This window comes from Tripterygium wilfordii, chromosome 21 (assembly GCF_013401445.1).
Source record: "Tripterygium wilfordii isolate XIE 37 chromosome 21, ASM1340144v1, whole genome shotgun sequence".
Lineage (NCBI taxonomy): Eukaryota > Viridiplantae > Streptophyta > Magnoliopsida > Celastrales > Celastraceae > Tripterygium > Tripterygium wilfordii.
In genome coordinates, this window is record NC_052252.1 from 11512071 (window position 1) to 11535380 (window position 23310).

A 23310-nucleotide genomic window follows, 5' to 3' on the forward strand; every position below is an offset into this window, starting at 1 on the left:
TTGTCGGGCCATCGAACAACATCTCCCATTTTCTTCAACACTGATAAGACTTCATTTGGTGGAATTACCAAATTGTATTTAGGAGATCGAGGTTTCTTCTTGAAATCGATTGGTTTAGGATCTTTGCGAGGATATTGCGGGGCCTTTAAACTTATTTGCTTTTGCTCAGATTTCTTCGGCTGCTCTGTTAGTCGCTCTGGAAGTCTTCCTTCGTCTTCCTCCCATTTAATCTGAATGCTCGCTCTTGCCTACACTTCTTGAAATGACTTACACGGATAACGAGTAAGCTTTCCGTACAATTTGCTTCCAGGAAGAAGAGCCATGCGAAATGCATTGATTGCAATTTCATCTAAGCACCCCGGAATCTCTAATTTTTCTTTATTGAATCTTGTTAAGAATGACCGTAGAGATTCTCCTTGCTTCTGTCGCAGCCGATACAGATCATCAGATGTTGGAATTATTTTCCTGCTGCTTGCAAACTGTTCAACGAATGCGTCGGCCAGTTGTGCAAATGAAGCAATTTGCCCTTCTAGAAGATTTAGATACCATTTCAAAGGAGGTCCCACCAAAGTTGAACTAAATCCTCGGCACATGCATGCTTCGTGCTTATTGAATGGGTACAACACCAAAGTCAATCGTTGACTGTACTGATCCACATGATCTTCCGGGTCGGTGGTACCATCATAAGGTTTAATATGTGGTATGATGAATTTCTTTGGAAGCTCTTCCATGGCAATGACATGAACAAATGGAGATTTGAGGAAAGTCCGATTTTTCTTTATTGGTGGTGGAATGCCTGGTATCCTGAAGAATGCTGATTCCATTTCCTCCAATCTTTTGTCGACACTTCGCTGCGTCGTTATTTCTGGCAATGTTGTAGTTATATTTGAACCATGCACCGACTGTCGGGATAGTCGAAGATGAAGTTGGTATTGGAAATAATGGTGCCATGGATTGTGCCGTTGGCCCTAGAAATTGAGTTGACGTTGATGCCAATGACGGTTCCGTTTGATGCACAAACCCTGGCAAAGGAACGCTTGCGTTGGGAATTTGTGTTGTTTGTCCATCGTTGATTTGAACAGAAGTACTTGGGATAGCACTTGCAGGAATGGTTCTGGTTACGTGAGGACTTGGAGGTTGATTCATAAGGTCAAGCAGCTTTTGATTTTCTCTTCGAACCGTCAAGTTTTCTTGCTCCAACTGTTGGACCCTTCTTTCATGTTCATCAAAGCGTTGAATCAAAGCTTTCATCTTCTTGTTTACTGCCTTATCTTGTGAATCCTCTGCGTTTGCCATTATGATAAAACTTGTCCCCTATCTGGCGCGCCAAATTGTTGATGTAAATTATCGACAATCGAATTGTTGAGAGTGAGTTGATAAATGTAAGACAAAACAGAGGGATTTTACGTGGTTCGGCTTTTGAGCCTAGGTCCACGGTGCAGAACGATATGATATTTTATTTATCATTTGTGATTACAGAGTGAGTGAGAAAGTCAGAATTTTTCCCCCACCCCAGTCCCCTTCCCTGAGCCTAATGAACTCCTTTTATGCTTTTCTTGAGCAGTTACCAGCAGTTGTGGCATTTGGAGAAGTTCATGGCAGTTTGGGGGAGTTTGCGGTAGTTTGAGGTAGTTTGCAATAGTTTCGACTGTTACCATTTAACGAGGAACTACCTTATCTTCGGCTTTGTCCCTTAGTTATTGGTTCGGCCTTACTTGTATCGGCTTTGTATTGCCTTTAAAAGACCAAGTCCTTTTTGGACTGTATGCTCTGGCCTGATTGTTGTTGGGCTTCGGGGCCCTAGCCTCTGTTGGGCTTTTATGTTGTTGGGCTTCGGGGCCCATATAATTTGCTGAGGTTGACTTTGACCCCTACACTTCACATAAATGAGCTTTATAACTCTAATAAGCTCAAAAAAAATAAGTTTTAAATTGAAATTTATTTTAGAGTTTATGTTTGTTATTTTAATTTTTATTATGATAATATTATAAAAAAAATTATCTTTTAAATTAAATTTAAATAGACTTTTTTAAGAGTTTTTTAAACTAGTTTTTATGCTATAAAGTTCGCCAAACACTTGATAATATATTTCACAACTCATAAACTAGCTTATTTTGATAGTAAATAAGTTATGTCAAACGGGGCCATTGACATATATATATATATGTCAATTGACTATTGTATGAAGGAGAAGGAGAATTGCACTAACTAGCAGCCCCGAAAACAGATATTCGCACATATGAAATGAAATGAAATTCACATCCAAATTAACAACCGTTTTCAACAATCGTAAACATAAAGAAGAAAAAGGTCACCCTCCACAAAAGTTACAAGCTTCCCCACTTTTCTTTTGGTTTTGGATGAATTATCTAATTATTAAGATTGCTTACGGTCCGATTGGGGTGAACTGAGATTTTATACTCCAATTGGGTTAATATCACTTTTGCACACGGAAAGATAGTTAGTGTTTCAATTTACACACCGTTGTTTAAAATGTTTTAATTTGATCAGCCAATAATAAATTGTTTCAATGACAGATTTTCTCACTTTGTGGTTGTCAAACTACACATGTGACAATCAATATTTGGGTAGTCAATGTGCCATATATACAGTTTGACTGACCTAAAGTAAGAAAATCTATCCGGGAGGCCAAGTTGAAACAATTTTATCATTGGGTGATCAAATTGAAATATTTTAAACAACGATTTATAAATTGAAATACTAATTATCTTTCGATATGCAAAAATGATATTAACCCTTTTATCATTGGGGGAGAGGATGTCCCCCAAAATGAAGTTGTGGGTTAGAGATGCTCTCATAATTCCAACTCTAATTTCTTTTTTCGTTCTTTTTCTGTGATTGAAATGATGCCACCTAATACACAACTTTCTGTACTAGGCAACTTAGAATAAGTATACACGTTTTCCCCGTTTGGTATTGGGGGCCGCGAGCTTATAAGCCAAGCAGTACGGCTAGCGGTCAAATCGGTGCCAAACGGGGTACGGCTAGTTTATAAGTTGTGTTGCTGGTAGCATGCATATTGCCATAATATTCTCTTTTTCTTTTCTTTTTTATTTAGTTATATTTATTAAGATAATATCATAAGTAGGATTTGTTGGACAATTTTAAAAGTATCATATATGCTGCTTTAAATGATAGCATATTTGCTGTGACAAATCACGTACATGAATGTTATACATTTTTATCTTAAATATAAGCAATTAAAGCAATCAATTGAACCCAATTTGGAGTTGAAAATTGTTGACATGTCACAAATTTGTTGACATTTAAAATAAAATAAAAATACCATGTGAAATATAAAAAAGAAAAAAATATATATATATATATAATACAAAAATATATATATATATAATAAAAATTAAAATGGCATGTGGGTTATATCTAAATATCCATATATATATATATATAATACAAAATTTGAAAAAATAAAAAAGAAAAATGTTACAATTTAAGGATTGAATGTGATAATAGAAGAAAGTGTAAGAGATAACTCTCATGTTATTTGATCTCATTAATACAGCTTATAAAGCTTTACAAGAAACAAATATCACCAAAATAAAAGAGACGTGATTCACCACGTTTAACAAACTTGAAACAAAGAAATTCTCTTAGAGACCAGGTCAGACACTCAGCATATCCCTAGTTAATAAGAGCTTTATTAACAGATAAAACCAACTCTTTAATACCCTCTCTTAAACTGAATGCAATATTTGCAGTCAGTTTATATTAGACTCTGAACAAACTCCAAGTAGCCCACGCAGCCTTTCAGCCTTTCAAATGCTTCTAGTTTCAGTGGTTTTGTCAGTATGTCAGCAACTTGATCCTGACTCATACAATGAATCAATTCAACAACTCCATCTCTTGTGAGGTCATGCAAAAAATGGAATCTGATATCTATATGCTTGCTTCTCCCATGTAATACCAGATCTTTGGATAGCTTAATTGTGGAGCTATTGTCACAATAGATTATTGTAGGTCCTTGTCGATCACATTGTAACTCTTCAAGCATTCTCCTTAGCTAGATAGCTTGGCATGCACAAGATGCAGTTGCAATAAATTCAGCTTCAGTTGTAGATAAAGTGACTACTAGTTGCTTTTTGGAAGACCATGAAATAGCTCCTGAACTCAAAATGAAAACATAACCAGATGTGCTTTTCCTCCCGTCCATTTCCCCAATATAGTCACTATCACTGTATCCAACTTACTCCTTATTTTCACCCTTCCTGTAAAACACTCCATAATTAATTGTACCTTTTAAGTAGCGAAGGACCCTTTTTGTAGCTTGAGCATGAAGTTCTATTGGGGCTTCCATGAACCTACTCAAGAGGCTAACCACGTACATTATGTTTGGTCGTGTGGTTGTCAAATATATCAAACTTCCAATGAGGTGCTTGTAATAAGTGCTGTCAACTTTAACACCATTAGCATCTCTGGTGAGCTTGCATCCTAGAACAATTGGATTTTGAACTTGGTTGCAATTGCTCATTTGAAACCTCTCCAGAACCTCTTGAGCATATTTCCTCTAGCTAATGAAAATACCAGTGGCTGATTGAACAACTTCAATACCAAGATAATAACACATCTTCCCCAGATCAGTCATATCAAATTCGTCCATCATGGATTTTTTATACTCAACGAACATGGTTGCATCATTGCCAGTAAATATTAGATCATCTACATATAAATAGACAATCAATATTTTACCTTTTTCTCTAGACTTGATGAATAAGGTATTCTCATGGGGGCATTTTTGAAAACCAGCTCTTGAAAAATAGGAGTCTATTCGATTGTACCAAGCTCGTGAAGCTTGTTTCAATCCATATAGAGCTTTTTTCAATCTATATACCTTCTGCTCATTTCCTTTCTGTACATTGCCTGGAGGTTGATCAATGAAGACTTTCTCATCCAACTCTCCATGTAGAAAAGCTAATTTTATGTCCAACTAAAAAACTGACCAAGAGTTTTGAGTTGCCAGTGACACCACAAGTCTGATTGTATCATGTCTTGCAATTGGTGCGAACACTTCAACATAATCAATTCCATACTTTTGTGCTTAACCCTTAGCCACCAGTCAAGCTTTGTATTTATCAACTACTCCCTTTTCATTCAGCTTCGTTTTGTATATCCATTTAACTCCAATTGTCTTCATTCCAATTGGGATATCAGTTAGTTCTAGGTGCCATTTTTCTCAATTGCTTCCATCTCTGCATCCATAGCTTTCCTCCATTTGATGTCCTTGACAGCCTCATTGAAGAATATGGGATCACTATCTGCAAATAATGCAAGGTGAGTAATAATATCAATATCTGATAGTTCATCCCCACTTGCATAATATGTCATCCACATAGGCCTTCTCCTTAATCTACTTGTATTGGATGGATCCCTGCTTGGTTCATCCACTATTTCAGCATCAATTGCTTCAGTGTCCATAGATGATTGCACTGGTGATTCAGTTATGCTTTCATCATCCAAGTTTACTGAGGCTGATTCCATTGGTACTAACTTGTTTTCTACATTGCTCCATTCCCAGCTACCATCTTCATCAAAAACAACATCTCGGCTGACAATAATTTTATGATTAACTGGATTATACAGTCTGTATGCCTTGGACTCATTGCTTACATCAAGCAACACACACTTTACCCCTTTGTTGTCAAGTTTTCTTCAGGTCTCATCATGCACATGTGCATACGCCAAGCATCCAAAGATCCTGAAATAATCAACTGTTGGTTTATGGCCACTCCATGCCTCTTCTGGTGTCACATTTTTCACGGCCAAAGTGGGACTTCTATTCAAGACATGAATACTCCAGTTTACAACTTCTGGCCAGAAAGCTTTTGGAATATTTTTCTTTGTAAGCATGCATCGTACCATGTTCAGAATGGTGCGATTCTTCCTCTCAGCCACACCGTTCTGCTGAGGTGTGTAGGCTACCGTTAGCTGCCTATGGATACCTTGCATTTCACAAAAGTTGATGAATTCATTTGAAGTGAATTCACACCCTCTGTCAGTGTGCAGTACCTTAATTGTCTTGCCAGATTCATTTTCAACACTAGCATGAAACTTTTGAAATGCTATAAAGGCCTTAGATTTCTCAAGCTAAAAATAAACCCACGTTTTGCGACTATAGTCATCAGTGAAGGTGATAAAATACCTTTTATTGTTGTTTGAAGTTGGATTGATAGGTCCACAAATGTCATAGTGGACAAGTTGTAGTGCTTGAGTGGCTCTCCATGTGCTTTCCTTAGGGAAGGAGTCTCGATGTTGCTTTCCAATAATGCAGTCTTCATATATTGCTGAAGGAGATTGAATATAAGGTAATCCCTTCGCTATCTACTTCTATTGTAGAGTTTTCAAGCCATTGAAATTCAGGTGTCCACATCTATAATGCCACAGCCAAGTCATGTCTTGAATAGTTGAGCTATAACATGTCTAATTCTCTTGTTGAGGTTGAGTGAACAATGTAAACATTTTTTTCTTAGTCATCATGACTTGTGCAATTAGACCCTTCTCTGGATGATGAATTTGGCAGATCTCACCTTGAATATGAATAGCAAGACCCTTTTCCTGGAGTTGACCAAGACTAATCAGGTTGCTTTTTAGTTTTGGAACATAGAAAACACTAGTAATAGTGTGCATGCCACTATTCAAATGGATTTTAACACTTCCTTTACCCATAACACATATACTAGTATCATCACCAAGTTTCACATGCTCCCAAAATGCAACATCCAAATCAAAAAACAGAAGTTTATTACCACTCATATGGTTACTGCAACCAGAATCCACGTACCATAGATTAGGTGATTGAGTCTCCTTTGATTTAACGTAAGCCATCAGAACCATCTCCTCTTCTGTCTCAGCAACGTTTGCTCCGATCTCCCTCTCTTTGTTTGGACATTCGTATTGAAAATGACCAAACTTGTGGCAGTGATAGCATTCCACATTTGTCTTGTCAACTCTTTGTCGTCCTCTGCCCCTTCCTTTTCCAAGAAATCCACTGCGCCCTCTTCCTCTCCACGAGGATGTTCCTTCATTGGTAGTAACCTTCAGGACTTGCTCTTCTGTGACATGACTAGCCATTCATTCTTTGTTCATGTACTAGCAATGAGCTTTGTAGTTCATCAATTGACATGCTGTCAATGTCGTTTGATTCTTCAATAGAACAAACTACACGATCAAATTTTGAGGTCATTGAGCGAAGAATCTTTTCATTGACTGTAACGTCTTTCATATTCTCCCCATGAATCCGCATCTTGTTGGCAATGATCAATGTTCTTGCAAAGAACTCATTGACTGATTCCCCTTCCTTCATATGAAGCATTTCAAACTCTTTGCAAAGAGCTTAAAGTTGAGCACGCTTCACTCTAGATGTACCTTGATATTTTTTCTTCAAAGATTCCCAAATGTCTTTTGTAGTATTCTTCTTGAGTATGGTTTCCAGAGTGGCTCTATCTGTTGCCTGAAAGAGATAGTTCTTGGCCTTCAAGTCTTTCAGCCTTTGTTCATCCAAACCTTGTTGTTTGTGCTTCAGACAGAACTACACCTTCCTGCTGGCTCATCAACACCCTTTTCCACGATCCCCCAATACTCCTTGGACCTTAAGAAGTTCTCCATCAACATGCTCCAATGGTCATAATGACCATCGAGACGTGGGATCGCAGGTTGCACGAAATTGTTGTTGTCTGTTGCTAAGAGAACTGCTGCTACCACTAAGAAGACTGCTACTTCTTTTCTTCCAGGCCTCCAGTCGGCTTCGATACCTGATGTTATAATTTAAGGATTGAATGTGATAATAGAAGAAAGTGTAAGAGATAACTCTCATGTTATTTGATCTTATTAATACAGCTTATAAAGCTTTACAAGAAACAAATATCACCGAAATAAAAGAGACTTGATTCACCACGTTTAACAAACTTGAAACAAAGAAATTCTCTTAGAGACATGGTCAGATAAAATCAACTCCTTAATAAAAAAAATCAAAATGCTGGTTATTCTGAAAAGCTGAGGATATTTTGATAACATTTGTGTTTGGTGGACAAGTAGCACATCATCATCATCAACATTAACATTGCCAGAGTCTTTATCCCAAAAGTTTAGGGTCGGTTATATCAGTCTACGAGAATATCATCAGGAATCCACTAAATGTTTTGTTCTCTCTAAACATTTATATCATGAATCATACATTCATCTACTCCTATTAAATTCATATAATTTCTTATTATTTCAAGCCACATAGGTCTACCTCGCCGCCTGCTACTCTCTCCTATACAAATTCACTCATTTCTCCTCACCGCTGCACCGCTATCTCTACGTTGAACATGTCTATATCATCTTAAATGATTTTCTCGTAACTTATCTTCGATAGGTGCTATTTCTACCTTAGATCTAATAATCTCATTTCTTATCTTATATTTCCTAGTGTGACCATACATCCAAGTAACACATATGCTACTCAAAAGTATCGACCAAACAGACCCACAATATCATAAACTTTTTACATAATAATTTTAATTTATTTATAAAAAATATGTTGTAATTTAGAATTAAAATTAAATTTAACAAAAAAAAAAACTTTTCTCAACTTATAAGCGAATATCAATTATAAGCTTCATCAAACACTTGATAATTTATTTCAACTGTGTGGTGTTTGAAGCTTATAACCTAATGTTGAAAATGAAAATAAAATAAAATCTACAAAACGGGCTATTTGAATACCTACATTTGTCAGGGAAAATTGTCATTTGCCATTAAGTCCTTGAATCGAAAGTTCATTTTCAATAGGTTCATGTCATTACTTTTTGTACCTTTAAAATCATAACGCTTTAAAACATGTACCACTAACGACAACTAGGGCTCACCATTTGGCTCGCGGGCCTAGGCCCGACCCGGGCCCGTGCGCCAAAGCCCGAGCCCGGCCCGGCCCGAAAGTAGACCGGGCCTAGGCAGCCTGGCCTGACCCCTAGGGCTTACCTGGGTTCCATTTTTGGGGCCGGGCCCGGCCCGAAGCCCGATACATTGGGCCAATTTTGGCCAGGCCAGAGCCCGAGCCCAACCCAAGCCCGACATTATTTATTTTTATATGTATATAATATGTATATATTACATATATATATATACAGAAATTCTCCTATGTGGACCAAAAGTGTGGACCAAGTTTGTGGACCAAAATCCAATGGTTGTAATCAATCACAACATAAGTGGGGGCCACATATTTATTATGGGACCCATCACATCTATGGTTGAAAAACAAGTCCACAAACTTGGTCCACACTTTTGGTCCACATAGGAGAATTTCTGTATATATATATATATACACACATACATATATATATACATACACACACATACACAGACAATGCACACTGTCTGTGTATTTGTATATATATATATATACATGCACCATTCACTGTCTGCATATATATACATACATATATATATGTAATATATATATAATATAATATATATATATATATGTATATATAATATATAATATATATGTGTATATATATATATATATTATTGCAATGTATGCGTGTATATATATACACATAATACGTATATATTTCACCCTCTATAAAATATTGTTCAATTGTATAAAAATTAAAGTACAATTATGACATTAATCAATTGTAAGCAGGGATGACAGGTGGTATGTAAAGATAAAGGCCCAAAACCCTAAAGGCTCTAAACTCTAAACTCTAAACCCCAAAACCCTAAAGACCCTAAACCCCTAGACCCTAAATGCCCTAAACCTTAAACCCTAAAGACCCTAAATCCTGAAGATCTTAAATCCTAAACCCTAAACCTAAGCACTAACCCTAAAGCCATAATATGACCATCTACTCATAAATGTTGATAAAATCTTAAGACCCTAAGATTTTATAAAATAAGTATAAAATTAAACAATTTAAAGCTATAGATGTGTATAATATAAAATTTAAAATCAATACTCATTAAGTAAAACTAAAATTATTTAATTGTGTTAAAAATATAACAGGTGGTATGTAAAGATAATAATTTAATTAGTTGGCAAGTATAACATGAAAGTAGCTTTGCCTTGTTGGTCAGTTTTAATTTTATAATTTTCAAAGAGGATGAATAGTGATAGGGCGTGGGAGTCCGAGCCCGGCCCGAGGCCCAAGCCCGACCAGAGGCCCTAGCCCGAAGCCCGAAGATCTAACGTTATGGGCCTGGGCCTCATATTCTCAGTTTGGCCCCGCCCGAGGCCCGAAGATCTAAACCGGCCCGATGCCAAGCCCTAAGGACAACATATTTCAAACATTATCTTTTATTGACAAAATTGTTATCATCACTCACATTTTCACGCTTGTTGACATCGTCCAATTTTTTTTTATCCTTTTTTTTTCGTAAACAAAACTTCAAAATATTTTATATATCAAAATACATAACGGATTTAAAAAAAATGTATATGCAAAATTAGTGTGAAAATCTCTTTTTAACGAGACTCATTGATATTTAGAGCTAAAAAAAAAATATGACTCAAAACTTTACGGGTAAGTAAATTTTTGGACAAATAAATTTTAAGACATAGAATAGAACAAACCACCACCAAAAATAACTAAAAAACACTTAATTAAACTAATAAATTGTTGAATAGATAAATGTCCAACATATAAAATTGACCAATGTTCGCTAAAATGGTCATATATTTGGTACATGTTGTCCGTTTTAGACCTATAATATATCAAATCGAAGCTTGTTGACCACCTTTAATTTTTCTGTTGGTTTTAAGGTTTTATGTTTGAATATTTGTTAGTCAAAAACACTAAATTGAAGAGATAAATTAAACAAATAAATTGTTGAACATATAAATTTTCAACAAATGAAATATCAACAATCAACAATAGATCTTATTTAAAAGAGATTTTCAACAAATGAAATATCAACAATTGTGGCTCATATGTCATTTTCTTGTGTGTTTTATTGCTCTGTGTGTCTCACGTGGTTGGATGTGAGGGATTCGTTGTATTGCCTAAGAGTGGGTTTCTCTCTTCTCCTTCGGCGTCTGCCCCTTTCTGTGGTGGGCCCTCTTTTTGTTGGCCTCGCTTTTTTGTGCGATTATTTCGGGTGCCCGGGACCTGCTGTAATTTTATTACAGCAGGTCCCGCTGTAATACCTTTTATGGGTAGTAAAAAATTTTATTTTTATTTTTAAAAATCATAAATATATAGTATTTTTCACAACGAATCCAACGGTATATTTTTTGTTTAAAACAAAAATCAAATGCATCGTGATCAAAAACATCAAATATTTTGAGTTTATATCCGATGGTCTAGAATTGTCGTGTTTTTTTCATGTTGAATTTGATTTTTGTTTCTAACAAAAAATATATCGTTGTGTTCGTTACGATGAACACTACCTATTTATAATTTTTAAAAATAAAAATAAAAATTTTTAATGTTAAAAATTGGTATTACCGTGGGACCTGCTGTAATAAAATTACAGCAGGTCCCGGGCTTCCGATTATTTCGTGGTATTGGATGCATATCTCGGGATAATCGTTTGACACGTGTTCTTAAGAACTTCTTCACGAAGCTTTTAACCTCTACTGTTGTCTCTCTCCAATCTTCGGCGGAAATTGCACAGCGACAAAAACTTTTGCTTTCTCTTCTCCACCTCCCCTCACATTCCGGCCGGCTCCGCTTTCCCTGCGATTTCTCTCCTCCACCTTCTCCTTTGTTTGTGTGTCTCATGCGTTTGGGTGAGGAACAATTCAGTGCATTAGCTCGCGTGTGACATCTTTTTGCGTTCGTTTGGCGACTGTTTCTCTCTGGTGAAATTGGCTGTTGATCTCGGGGTAGCAAGGTGGTTCTCGGTGGTGGAATTTTCTGTTGATCTCGGGATAGCGAGGTAGGTCTGGTGATGTCGAAAGGGATACGGAGCAGGTAATTTTTCATATAGAATGCTTTGGTTTGAGCTGAAGCTTTCGTATCATGTTTTTTGTTTGTTTTGATTGCATGCAGGGATGCAAAATTTTACTGTGTTGGGTTTCCAATGTTGAGAATCTGCATTCATTTGTGAAAGTTAATACTTAGGGATAACAAATTTTGTGTTGGGTTAAAATACTAAAATAGTCTTCGAAATTGGATCATAAAAATAAAAAAAAGAATATAATTATTACATGTTATGTTTGTGCAGGTAGTGGGTTCATATAGAATGCTTTTGTTTGAGCTGCTGAGTGAAGTTTTGGGTCAACTTCAGTATTGGCTTTTCTCTTCCTGACTAGGGGGACTTCTTCAAGCTCACTCTTTTTCTATGCAACTGACCCGTATTTGACATCTTACTAAATTGTTCTTATGTGATGATAAACCTTCATCACCGTGTATGTCAGGCTGTCGTTGCAGAAAGCATTTCCCAAAGCCTTTTCATTAGGAAACAACTTTGCATGATTAGGCTGGATTACTCGATTTCTTATCGAGGTTTGTTTTATTTTCCTCTAATTTCCTCTTGCATGTTTTTTAACCTTTGTCTTGCAGTTTTTTTTTAGAAAAAAAGTTCTCCATTCGCGATTGCCATTGGTTACTATATTTGATGGCAATCACTATATTTGTAGGCTGAAGCTATTAAAAAAAAACTTGGGGTAAGATTGACTGCATCTTGACCCATTTCTGAGTAATCTATTAGGAATTAACTATAGTCTTCTCTTTTAATTTTGTCAATTGTATAGCAAAATGAGGAACTTTCAGGAGTGGAAGAGCAAGTAAAGAAGACGTAGGATGCAGTTTGAGAAGGCTGCTAAGGAATCTCAATTTTTCTTTTTTCTTTTTTCCACTTCTTATAGAGTTTATTTGAACATTTTATATGTGCATAGGTTGAAACAGGTGTCTTGGGTTAAATTTTGTAGGTTGGAGCTATCAATCACACAATGGGTCTGTTTTTGTTCTCTTCGTTCTAGATATCACAGACCAATGGGATGGCTTTGGATTTTAGCAGGTCTGGCAATGTTGAAAGGGATACCGAGCGGGTAGTTTTTAAAGTGCATTTCAATTGATTTTTTTAATTTTTTTTCCCGATTGTCTCTCTCTAGGGTTGTTTGTGTGAGGTTCATGGTTTAGGGAAAGTATTGGGCGTGTTTATAGTCTGCCCGCAGGTCTGCATGTATTTGGAAGATATTATGCCATAACATCAGTCGTCCAGTGAGAGCAACTGAGAAAACTGAGGCTGCTCAGAGACATAGAATGCAAGTTGAGAAGGCAGCTAATGTATCTCAGGTGTTTTCTTTTTCTTTTTTTTGTTGTACCATTGTATGTATACCTTTGTTCTGTCACTATTTTTTGTTTTCTCAGCTGATAAACACTGAATTAATTTCTTCCTGATATTTTTCTGGACTGGGCCTGCTCTTTTGACTGTTGTTGTGGTTGTTTGTCGTATGTTGCCTTTTTATATTTGGTGAGTTTATTGGTTTGAGTTGCTTCATTTTCCTTCTTATAGGGGTATAAATTTGATTGAGAGAGTAACAGATGAAGGATTTATAACTGTCGAGTTTGGTTAGGCTGCAATTTGTTCTGCGTACAATCAAATATTGTTGAGGAAGAGATGCATGTAATGTCTTGAGGTCTGTAGTTGACTGTTGCATACATGGGTGACATCCTCTTGCTTCCTTTACCCAAAAACCTGAACTCACTGCAAATTTTTATGCGGTGTTGTTTCCTGACATCTCAAGCTTTTATTTTTTTAGTTACAGCATCAAAGAGCCCATGAAAACCTAGAATCCAACATGTTAGATGGCCTCTAATAACAATTACAGTATGCTCAAAATTTTCACATTGTTATTCATCGTGGTCTGTATTTGTGTTTGTCTTTAAATTATTCGCATTGTTACTATATTGGGTCACTATATTGATTTATGAATGGTTCTTTTTCCCTTTCCTGAGTGGGTTTTCTATTTGATTCTTGGTTCGATGTTCTTTGAGCTGGGATTGAGATGTATTGATTTGCTGGATATTTATTTTCTCTGACCATTTCTATAATGTGGTGTCGAAATCGATTGGGTTTTCGTTTTGGTTCTTGGTTTGATGTTGTGGGATTAACCCACATCAGTCTCTATGGTTGGGAAGCCAATCTAAGATGTTTGAATGGCTGGGTTAATCTTTAAGTGGTTGAGAAGTCAATCAAGATGTTATCTAATTTTGAATGGCTATGTGGTGGTGATCTTGAATGCAAGACCATGTTGTTCTTCTTTGGGAGTTGGGGTATTAACACCATGATGGGCATCACACAGACAACTGTGAACAATATATATACGCATATGATAAATGTGAGCTTAATTGAATCTGATGCCATTAGTCTTACAAATGGGTTTCACATCTTCAGCTATAGGTTATTATGAAATTAGAATACTGAGAGTTTTGAAGATTGTGGTATGAATTGATGTGTGCTGCTATTTCCATTTATTTTGGTATGATTACAGACTCCAGAGATAGATTTTAAAATTAAAATTTCCGAATTTGAAATCAATAATGAGAATGTCAGGGACCTGTTAAGTTCTGATTTTGGTCGTAGTCTCAAGCTTTTAGATGATCTAGAGTTATTTTCATCTGAAGATTGCTTTCCATTTTTTTTAGAGCGTAGTGCTTATGGTTTTTCCTGGATGATTATTTTCTTTTATTACTGGATTTCTTATGATTTTGTGTTGCAGAGAGGTACAGTTGTGGAGAAGTTGGTGGAAGAGATGGCAAGCGTTGATCAGCATTTAAGATTCTTATCAGTATTTGTGAAGGTAATTTTGTGAAGCATTCTATTTGATCTTTCTTAGTTTGTCTTCTCCTAAGTTAAATGATATGGTTACATGTTATGTGTCATTGTTGCGGCTCAATGGCAAGTTGGTGAAACTGCCCTAAATTATTATAGCTCACGGTCGCATCAAATAACGAAGCTGGTAATGTTCTAAGATCATGATCTCAATTGATGTTTGTGGAATGAACTACATAATACTTTTGAGTCTCATTTTCTTTATTTATACGTTTTTGCTTGCAGCTTGACCATGTTGTATACCTTTTCTGTTGAGAATTGATGAGCAAAGATCATGGCTCAAGTTTCAAGAATATGGGTTGGGGCCACAAGTCCTTCTCTGTATACGTATCCGTTTGTGTAGTTTCTATTCTTTTTATAAATATTTCTGGAAATGAAATTTCAAGTTAAGGATTCAGCCATAAGAGGTGTTATGAAATCAGGTATATGAAAATTTCAACTTCCTTTGCTAATTAATCTCCTTTGTTGCTATTACTTGGAGGTGTTATGGATTGGTTTCTTTTCTTGGAATACCTGGAGGCTGGATCTAGATATCTGTTATTTTTTGTGTGGTTTCTGTGTGTGTGTATTCCGCCGCTTTGATGGAATTTGGGGGCGTCACAAGTTCATTTTAGAATTTGCATAATATTTTTAAGCCATAATTTAGTCTAAAAATGGGGATAATATGGTTCCTGTGCACTAGAAGCTAGGCACACTTTGTTTCTTTAAGGCAGCTCGACCGAAGTAGGATTGGAATTCGAGCATATTGATTGGTTAATAAGGGAGTGTTGGGTGTGCGATGCCGAGTTTGCTGTTTTCTTGAGCTGTTCTTTGTGGACAATTCAGATTTATTTTTTTTCTTTTTCTTTGCTTAAGATTGGCAAATACCTAAGAACTATGTTATAATCACATTGAAATATTTATTTAATAGTATCTTAGCTAAGTTTTTTTTTGCAGATTCATAACCATACTCAATGCTTTGGTGGAGTAGGGAAGTAATTTGACTCTATCATATGGTTCGACACCGTGATTCTATAAATATTTGAATTTTTGGTCAGCTGAATCTATGAACATGATAACCTCTTTCAAACCTTAACCACACATGGAAATGAATAGGGTAATGGCGGAGGAAGTTTGCAGAGGAAGATGGAAATAGGAAAACCAGAAAGTTCTTGTATTCATTAAAACTATCAATTTCTGTTACAGTAATGAGTATTTAACTACTAACTAGCCAATCAAGTAATGACAGCTGTCGAGTTAGTTAAAAGACTAAACACCATTAAACGAACTCTCAATTACAACAAACAATCGTTAAGTCTATTAACAGAAACTTAATTGACTTTTATTACTATAATACCATCCAGAGTCTTTCCTCGAGAGTGTCTTCTAACTCAGAATCTTCAACAACACCATTCACCAGCTGAAGCTTATCAACTACCCCTCCTTTGAGCACAACCTTGTCCACAAGGTTACTACAAGTCAATCAAGATATTGGAATAATTGCCAACCACAATCAAGTTACTATAAAGGAAATGTGGGATATTTGTTCTTGAAATCATTGTGATCTTCCCAAGTAGCCTCTTCTACATTATGGCCCTCCCAATGAATTAATAACTGCACACCAGCAACATTACCCTTCTTGTAAGCCCTCCTAAGTCCTATCCATACCAAAAAAAAAAAAAAACACCCTCCTATCCAAAATAGCTAGTGGACTCTGCTGAACCAAACCAGTATCAGTCACTTGAGGTAGCACAATGCTAGGTTGTATTGTTGCTCCTAAATGTTTTTTCAAGCAACTCATATGAAACACAGGGTGAATTTTAGAACCCTCAGGTAACTTCAACCTATAAGCAACAGAACCAATCCGGGACAAAACTTCATAAGGCCCATAAAATCTCGGTTGCAACTTGTTGAATGAATGTGAGGATAAAGAAGGCAGCTGATATGGAATGAGCTTTAAGTAAACAAGATCTCCAACTGCAAACTCTCTCTTAGACCTATGTTTGTTGGCCTGATGTTGCATTCTTTCCTGTGCCAAATTAGGATTATGTCTTAACATATCCAGCATGTTATCCCTTTCCAGCAAGCATTTCTCCAACACATCTAGTTTAGCAATCCCCAATTCATATGTAATAACATAAGGAGGCGGACAGCCATATACCAATTCAAATGGCGTTGCCTTTGTAGCTGTATGGAAGATAGTGTTGTAGCTCCACTCAGCCCAAGGGAGCCACTGTACCCACTGTCTTGGCTGTAAACTAGCAAAACACCTGAGATAGGTCTCCAAGCATCTGTTTACCACTTCCGTTTGACCATCACTCTGGGGATGATAGCCCGAAGACATACATAACTTGGATCCCTGCAGATGGAAGAACTCCTTCCAAAAAGCACTGAGAAATATTGGATCCCTGTCACTAACAATAGTGGCAGGCATGCCATGCAGTTTAAAAATATGTTCAATGAATAAATGAGCAACCCCAGCTGCTGTGTAAGGATGAGATAATGCGACAAAGTGGCTATTTTTGTAAGCCGATCCACTACCACCATCACCATTGATTTTCCTTTGCAATTAGGCAAAGCTGTTATGAAATCCATGCTGATATCTTGCCATATTTTCTTAGGAATAGGCAATGGTTGCAAAAGTCCAGGGGGAGAAACAGTCTCATACTTATGCTGCTGGCAAATTGGATAGGTAGCTACCATCTCCTTTATATCTTTTTTCATGCCTAACCAGTAAAAACCCCTTTTTATTCTTTGATAAGTCTTCAAAACCCCAGGATGACTAACTGTTGGAGTAGCATGGAACTCTTGGAATAGCTTCTCTCGCCAATTAGATGTAGGACTGATTACAATCCTAGATTTATATTTCAAAAAACCATTATCCACAATATAAGAAGACTGTTGTCCATAATCAACTGAAGTCCTTATTTCTTTCATTTTCTCCATAATCCACTCATCTTGTTCTATATGTCTCCTCAAGTCATCCATCCAACCAAAATATGGATAAGAAATAGCTTTGCACTCCACAATAGATTGATCAACAGGCTGTTCTTGTAGGAGTGATGGACCATGCACCCTAGATAGAGCATCAGCAGCTATATTCTCATGGCCATGCTTGAACTGAATCTCAGTCATAACCCAACAATTTAGTCACCCATTTTTGTTGAAAAGGATTAGTCGCTCTTTGATTCAAAAAAAATACTTGAGACTGTCATGATCAGTTCTAATGATAAAATGTCTCCCCTGAAGGTAGTTTTGCCATTTTCTTGCTGCAGTAACTATAGCCATCATTTCCTTCTCATATGTAGAGAGTGACTGATTCCGTGGTCCTAAAGAATGACTTAGGAAAGCAATAGGTCTCCCTTTTTGCTATAACACAGCTCCAATACCCCCTCCTGAAGCATCACACTCCAATTCAGAAGTAGTAGAAAAGTCAGGTAAGGCAAGTACCTGAGGTGAAATCATAAGTTTTTTAAGCTGCTCAAAAGCTTCAGTGGCCACATTAGTCCACTGGAAAGCACCCTTCTTGGTCAACTGATATAGGGGCTGACAAATTTTCCCATAACCTGGAATAAATTTTCTATAATACCCAGTTAACCCTAAAAAAGTTCAAGATCCTTAAGAGTGGCAGGAATAGGCCAAGAAATAATTGACTGGATCTTAGTAGGATCAGCTGAAACTCCGTCCTTGGAAACAATATGGCCTAAGTATTCCACAGTAGGTTGGCCAAAAGTGCACTTCTGTCTCTTCACTATGAGTTGATTCTGTTGAAGTATATCAAAAGCTTGTTGTACATACTGTAAATGAAGTTGCCAGCTGGAACTATATATTAAGATGTCATCAAAGAATACCAATATGAATTTCCTCAGAAAAGGCCTAAAAATCTCATTCATCATTCCCTGAAATGTAGCTGGAGCATTAGTCAAGCCAAAAGGCATAACTAGAAATTCATAATGTCCCTCATGAGTCCTAAAGGCAATTTTTTCAATGTCAGCTTCATTCATCCTAATATGGTGATAACCAGACCTTAAATCCAACTTAGAAAAATATTGAGAGCCATATAATTCATCAAGCAAATCATCAATCAACGGAATGGGGTACTTGTCTTTGACAGTTAACAAATTGAGCTCTCTATAATCCATACACATTCTCCAAGTACCTTCCTTTTTCTTAACTAACAAGACAGGAGAAGAAAATGGACTATTACTAGCCCTAATGAAACCAGCTTCAAGTAGTTCATTTACTGCCTTTTCAATCTCATCCTTCTAGAGTGGTCCATAATGATAGGGCCTTCTACTAGGGGGTTTAGCTCCATCAATGAGAGGTATCTTATGGTCATGGCTTCTAGATGGAGGTAATGATGTTGGTTTAGAAAAAATGGATTCAAATGAATTCAACAATTTGTCCAAATCTTCTTGCTGTTGTAATGATAAAACTTGCTGACTTCCTGAGTTGACAGACTCCATAGAATATAATAGTAAACCCAAACATGTATAATTGAGATCCTTCTCTGATGCAGGCTTACCTCCTGAACTCTAGATTCATTCTGAGCATCACTACTCAATAAGTGAGTATGACCATTAGCCTTGAATTCCATAGTAAGAGATTGGAAATCCCATAAAACTGGGCCGATATTGAATGCCCAGTACCACATCACAACCCCCCAAAGGAAGAACTAGGAGATTAGTAGAACAAGTAAAAGATCCCAAGGTTAATGGAATATTGTTACAACAACCTGAACCTTTTACTCTTCCTCCATTAGCTATCATGACTTCAAATTCTTTTGTTCTATCAATCTTCCATCCAAATTGTTTTGCTGTTCTGGCATCCACAAAATTGTGTGTGCTGCCAGAATCAACCAAAACTAATACTGGATAGGACTGCAAGACTCCTCTAATCTTCATAGTTTTGATAGATTGTGTAGCTGCAATTCCATAAAAAGCACAACTATTGAGCTCCAGTTGTTGACATTCTACATTATCCACTAGCTCTTCCTTATCAGGTACAACCAACTCACCATCTATCTCCCCATCATCATCAAAATTTACCTCCAACAACAACAATTGTCTCTTATCACATCTGTGTCCCCTCACAAATTTCTCATCACAATAAAAACATAACCCTTTAGACTTCCTATCTTGAACCTCCTCAGGAGTAATCTTTCTGGAAGGAATATCAGATGAGAAATTCTTCTTAACTGTCTAATCACTAGTTTTAGTATGAGGAACAATCGTTGTAATAGGTTTAGCATTAACCACTTGATCACTTGACTTGACAAGGAAAGCCTTAGAAGTGCTAACTCTGAGATTATTCAATTTATTATTGATTTGTGTTGCAATAGCTATAGCATCATGCACATCAACAGGTTTTAAAAGCATGACATCATACATCAATTCAGAATTAAGTCTCCCAAAAAAACAACTTTTTAACAACTCGGGACTGAGGCCTTTAGTCCTTGTTGCCAATCTACGAAATTCAGTCACATAGTCCTTAAGTGAACCTGTTTGTTTTAATTTGAATAAGGCTGCTACAGCATCTTCAAACTCAGATGGTCCATATTCTCTACAGAAAATTAGGACAAAATCCTCCCAACGTGGAATAACTTGTAAACAATTCATCCACCTAAACCATTGTAGCACATCCTTTTCCAAATTGAAAGAAACAAGCACTACTTTCTGCAATTCAGGAGCTCCATAATAAGAGAAAAATTGCTTAGCTTTATAAATCCATACCAGAGGGTCTTCTCCTTCAACAAATTTTGGAAAGTCCATCCTTTGCCCATTAAAACGCAGAGGAGGACCTTGTTGATCATGGCCATCCATCCTTCGTGGAATACGAGCCATACCACCAGCAGATTGGTCTTCTCCTTCCATTGAATATGGCGCTGGATCCCGATCTTTCTGCTTTGACCACTCACGCTTGAGTTCCTCAATACTCTCGGTTAACTTGGCACCGATCTATGATTCCAATGAATTTGTGAGACTAGTTAACTGTTTCGCCATAGCAACCGAAAGATTCTCCATAGAAGCTTCAAGAATTGACATGCGATTTTCCATTGTGTTAGACCTAGTATTGTGACGCGGCATGCACGGAAGGGAACAGTGAGTGTTGATTCAGGATCGGAGATACCTCTGATACCAAATGTTAACCTCTTTCAAACCTTAACCACACATGGAAATGAATAGGGTAATGGCGGAGGAAGTTTGCAGAGGAAGATGGAAATAGGAAAACCAGAAAGTCTTGTATTCATTAAAACTGCCAATCTCTGTTACAGTAATGAGTATTTAACTACTAACTAGCCAATCAAGTAATGACAGCTGTAGAGTTAGTTACAAGACTAAACACCATTAAACGAACTCTCAATTACAACAAACTATCGTTAAGTCTATTAATAGAAACTTAACTAACTCTTATTACTATAATACCATCCACAGTCTTCCTTCGAGAGTGTCTTCTAACTCAGAATCTTCAACAACACCATTCACCAGTTGAAGCTTATCAGAACATGGGAAAGGCTTTTTGCTCCTCTCTTTCTATGGCTCTCTCCAGTGTGATTGCCAAATTCTATACAAGATCACAAATAGAATTATAGATATTTAGATTAACCTTCCAGTGCAAAGAAGGCAATGCTGATCCACAACTATCCGTGTTGACTTTCGCTGTGAGCCTGTGAAGCATTGAGAGCCAGGCATGGCAGGGAGATAACCTTCCCTCTTTCTGAAACAAAAGTTGGTCATAGGGCATAGCACTTTCACATCTACACTAAGTGGACTTGCATGTTCATCGTCATTAGGCAACTAAAGCAAAAAAATTGTGAGTTATAACTAAACAAATGACATAATGGTTAGCAAATAAGCTCATAACAACTCATGTATCTCAAATTTCATAGCAGCATCACCAACAGGAAACTTAGAAATGTAAAAATTCATATGACCATCAGTAGACGTCAACATTCCTAAATCCATAAAATCACTAGTGGTCTTGACCTTGAAAACATCAAAACGCAGCAACACAAACCACCACTAATCCTACGAAAACTAAAAGAGATAGATTCAATGTTAATATGTAGATTGCGCACCAGATGATCCAACACATAATCTCTTGACCAATGAATCATGTTTAAATTTAACCAAATGTCCACACGACCACCAATATATTCATTGTTTTCCTCTGACATGAATCCACCATCCTGTAAGCAAATAGAATTATTGTCGTCTGAGTTGGTTATTAGAATTTCAGAATATTGTTATGTAGTTTGATGTGCATGTGCAAGCATCTATCAATAATTTGGAATAGCAGCAAAATACAGGTATACCATCTTTGGAGTCAACCCCATGTTTCTCTGTCTTCACCTATACTAACGTTTTCATGAAGTGAAAGGCAATGTTAGAAGTATTAAGTTTTGATCTCTAATGTGTTATTACTTTCTCTTAATCTACTTCAGGCCAATTAACCCGCAGCAAAGCGCGGGCAAACCGTTAGTATATAGAAATATTGGAGAGAACACTCCATAAGAGCGTACACGTGGAGACAACATTGGAAGTACAGATGATACATGTAGAATTATAAAGAAACTTATTAGTGTGTTGGTGACTCATCACATACTGTCAAAACAATTTCAAACTTGGTGCTGACTTATCTTCAACACTCCCCCTCAAACTCATGTTGATATACAACATGAGTTTTCCCAAATACCAAAAACAATCCAACCAACAAACATAGAATACACCGCACATTCAATGGTGCCTAAAATATCTATCATACCTATTACATCGAACTCATGTTCAGAGGTACTAATCCACCATGGGCATATTGCCCTTTTTGGGCTTGATAAAACTCAATATACCTCCAATCACAACAGTCTCTTTATAGAAGACCAACCACAACATTGGGTCTCTCACATGACCCTTCAAACATGGGTGGCCAGCTAGGCTATCACCAGAAAATTCGAGGCCTTTTGCCTCCAAAACGGGCTATAAGAGAGAGAGACTCGTGAAACTTATTTTGCTCCACCAGAGGTACCACCAAAGAAGCTTGAAATTAGAGAGGTAACAAACTCGGCTACTACAACATGCTTGGCTATGACTTTTGAGGTGGAACAAAAATTGACTGGATGAACTTCAGACATGGGCTAAGGAACAAAAACAAGACTCAAGAAAATATAGAACAGGGAGGTGCTATTGCACTACCCAAGAACACAAAGATGCTGCCATGGGATGGGTGTTGCGGCCACAATCACACTAAACAAAACAAAACAGGGATGTTACCACCACCCCGAAGGAGCAGTGGCTGCAACGGAAATCACTCACAAGGCCTCTAAGATCAAGGGGCTCCGATGCCACTGTAAAAGATGCAAACTCCAAAAGACCAGTGGAAGATAACTTAGTAGTCTCAAGAAAATATTTAAAAGACTGAAGTAGGAAAACAAGAGAGTTGTTTCTGGAGAACTCTTCTTCATTCACCTTCTAAATTATCTCGATAGAACTATAAAATAAAAGCTGTAGTACAAGCTTACTAGAAGTCTCCAGAAAATAC

General features: G+C 36.9%; 1 long non-coding RNA gene across 4 annotated transcripts; it reads left to right on the forward strand.

Annotated features, from left to right (window-relative positions):
• The first annotated feature begins 11594 nt into the window (after positions 1 to 11594).
• LOC119988315 lies at positions 11595 to 15977 on the forward strand. Of its 4 annotated transcripts, none has more exons than XR_005465582.1 (6): positions 11595 to 11930; positions 12184 to 12464; positions 12713 to 13256; positions 14684 to 14923; positions 15022 to 15218; positions 15733 to 15977. It is a non-coding gene; the product is annotated as an uncharacterized LOC119988315 (long non-coding RNA). The 4 variants fall into 4 exon arrangements; XR_005465583.1 differs by lacking the exon at positions 15733 to 15977 and having other exon boundaries at positions 11597 to 11930; positions 12713 to 12978; positions 13073 to 13256; positions 15022 to 15267; XR_005465584.1 differs by lacking the exon at positions 15733 to 15977 and having other exon boundaries at positions 11598 to 11930; positions 12890 to 12978; positions 13073 to 13256; positions 15022 to 15267.
• The last annotated feature ends 7333 nt before the right edge of the window (positions 15978 to 23310 follow it).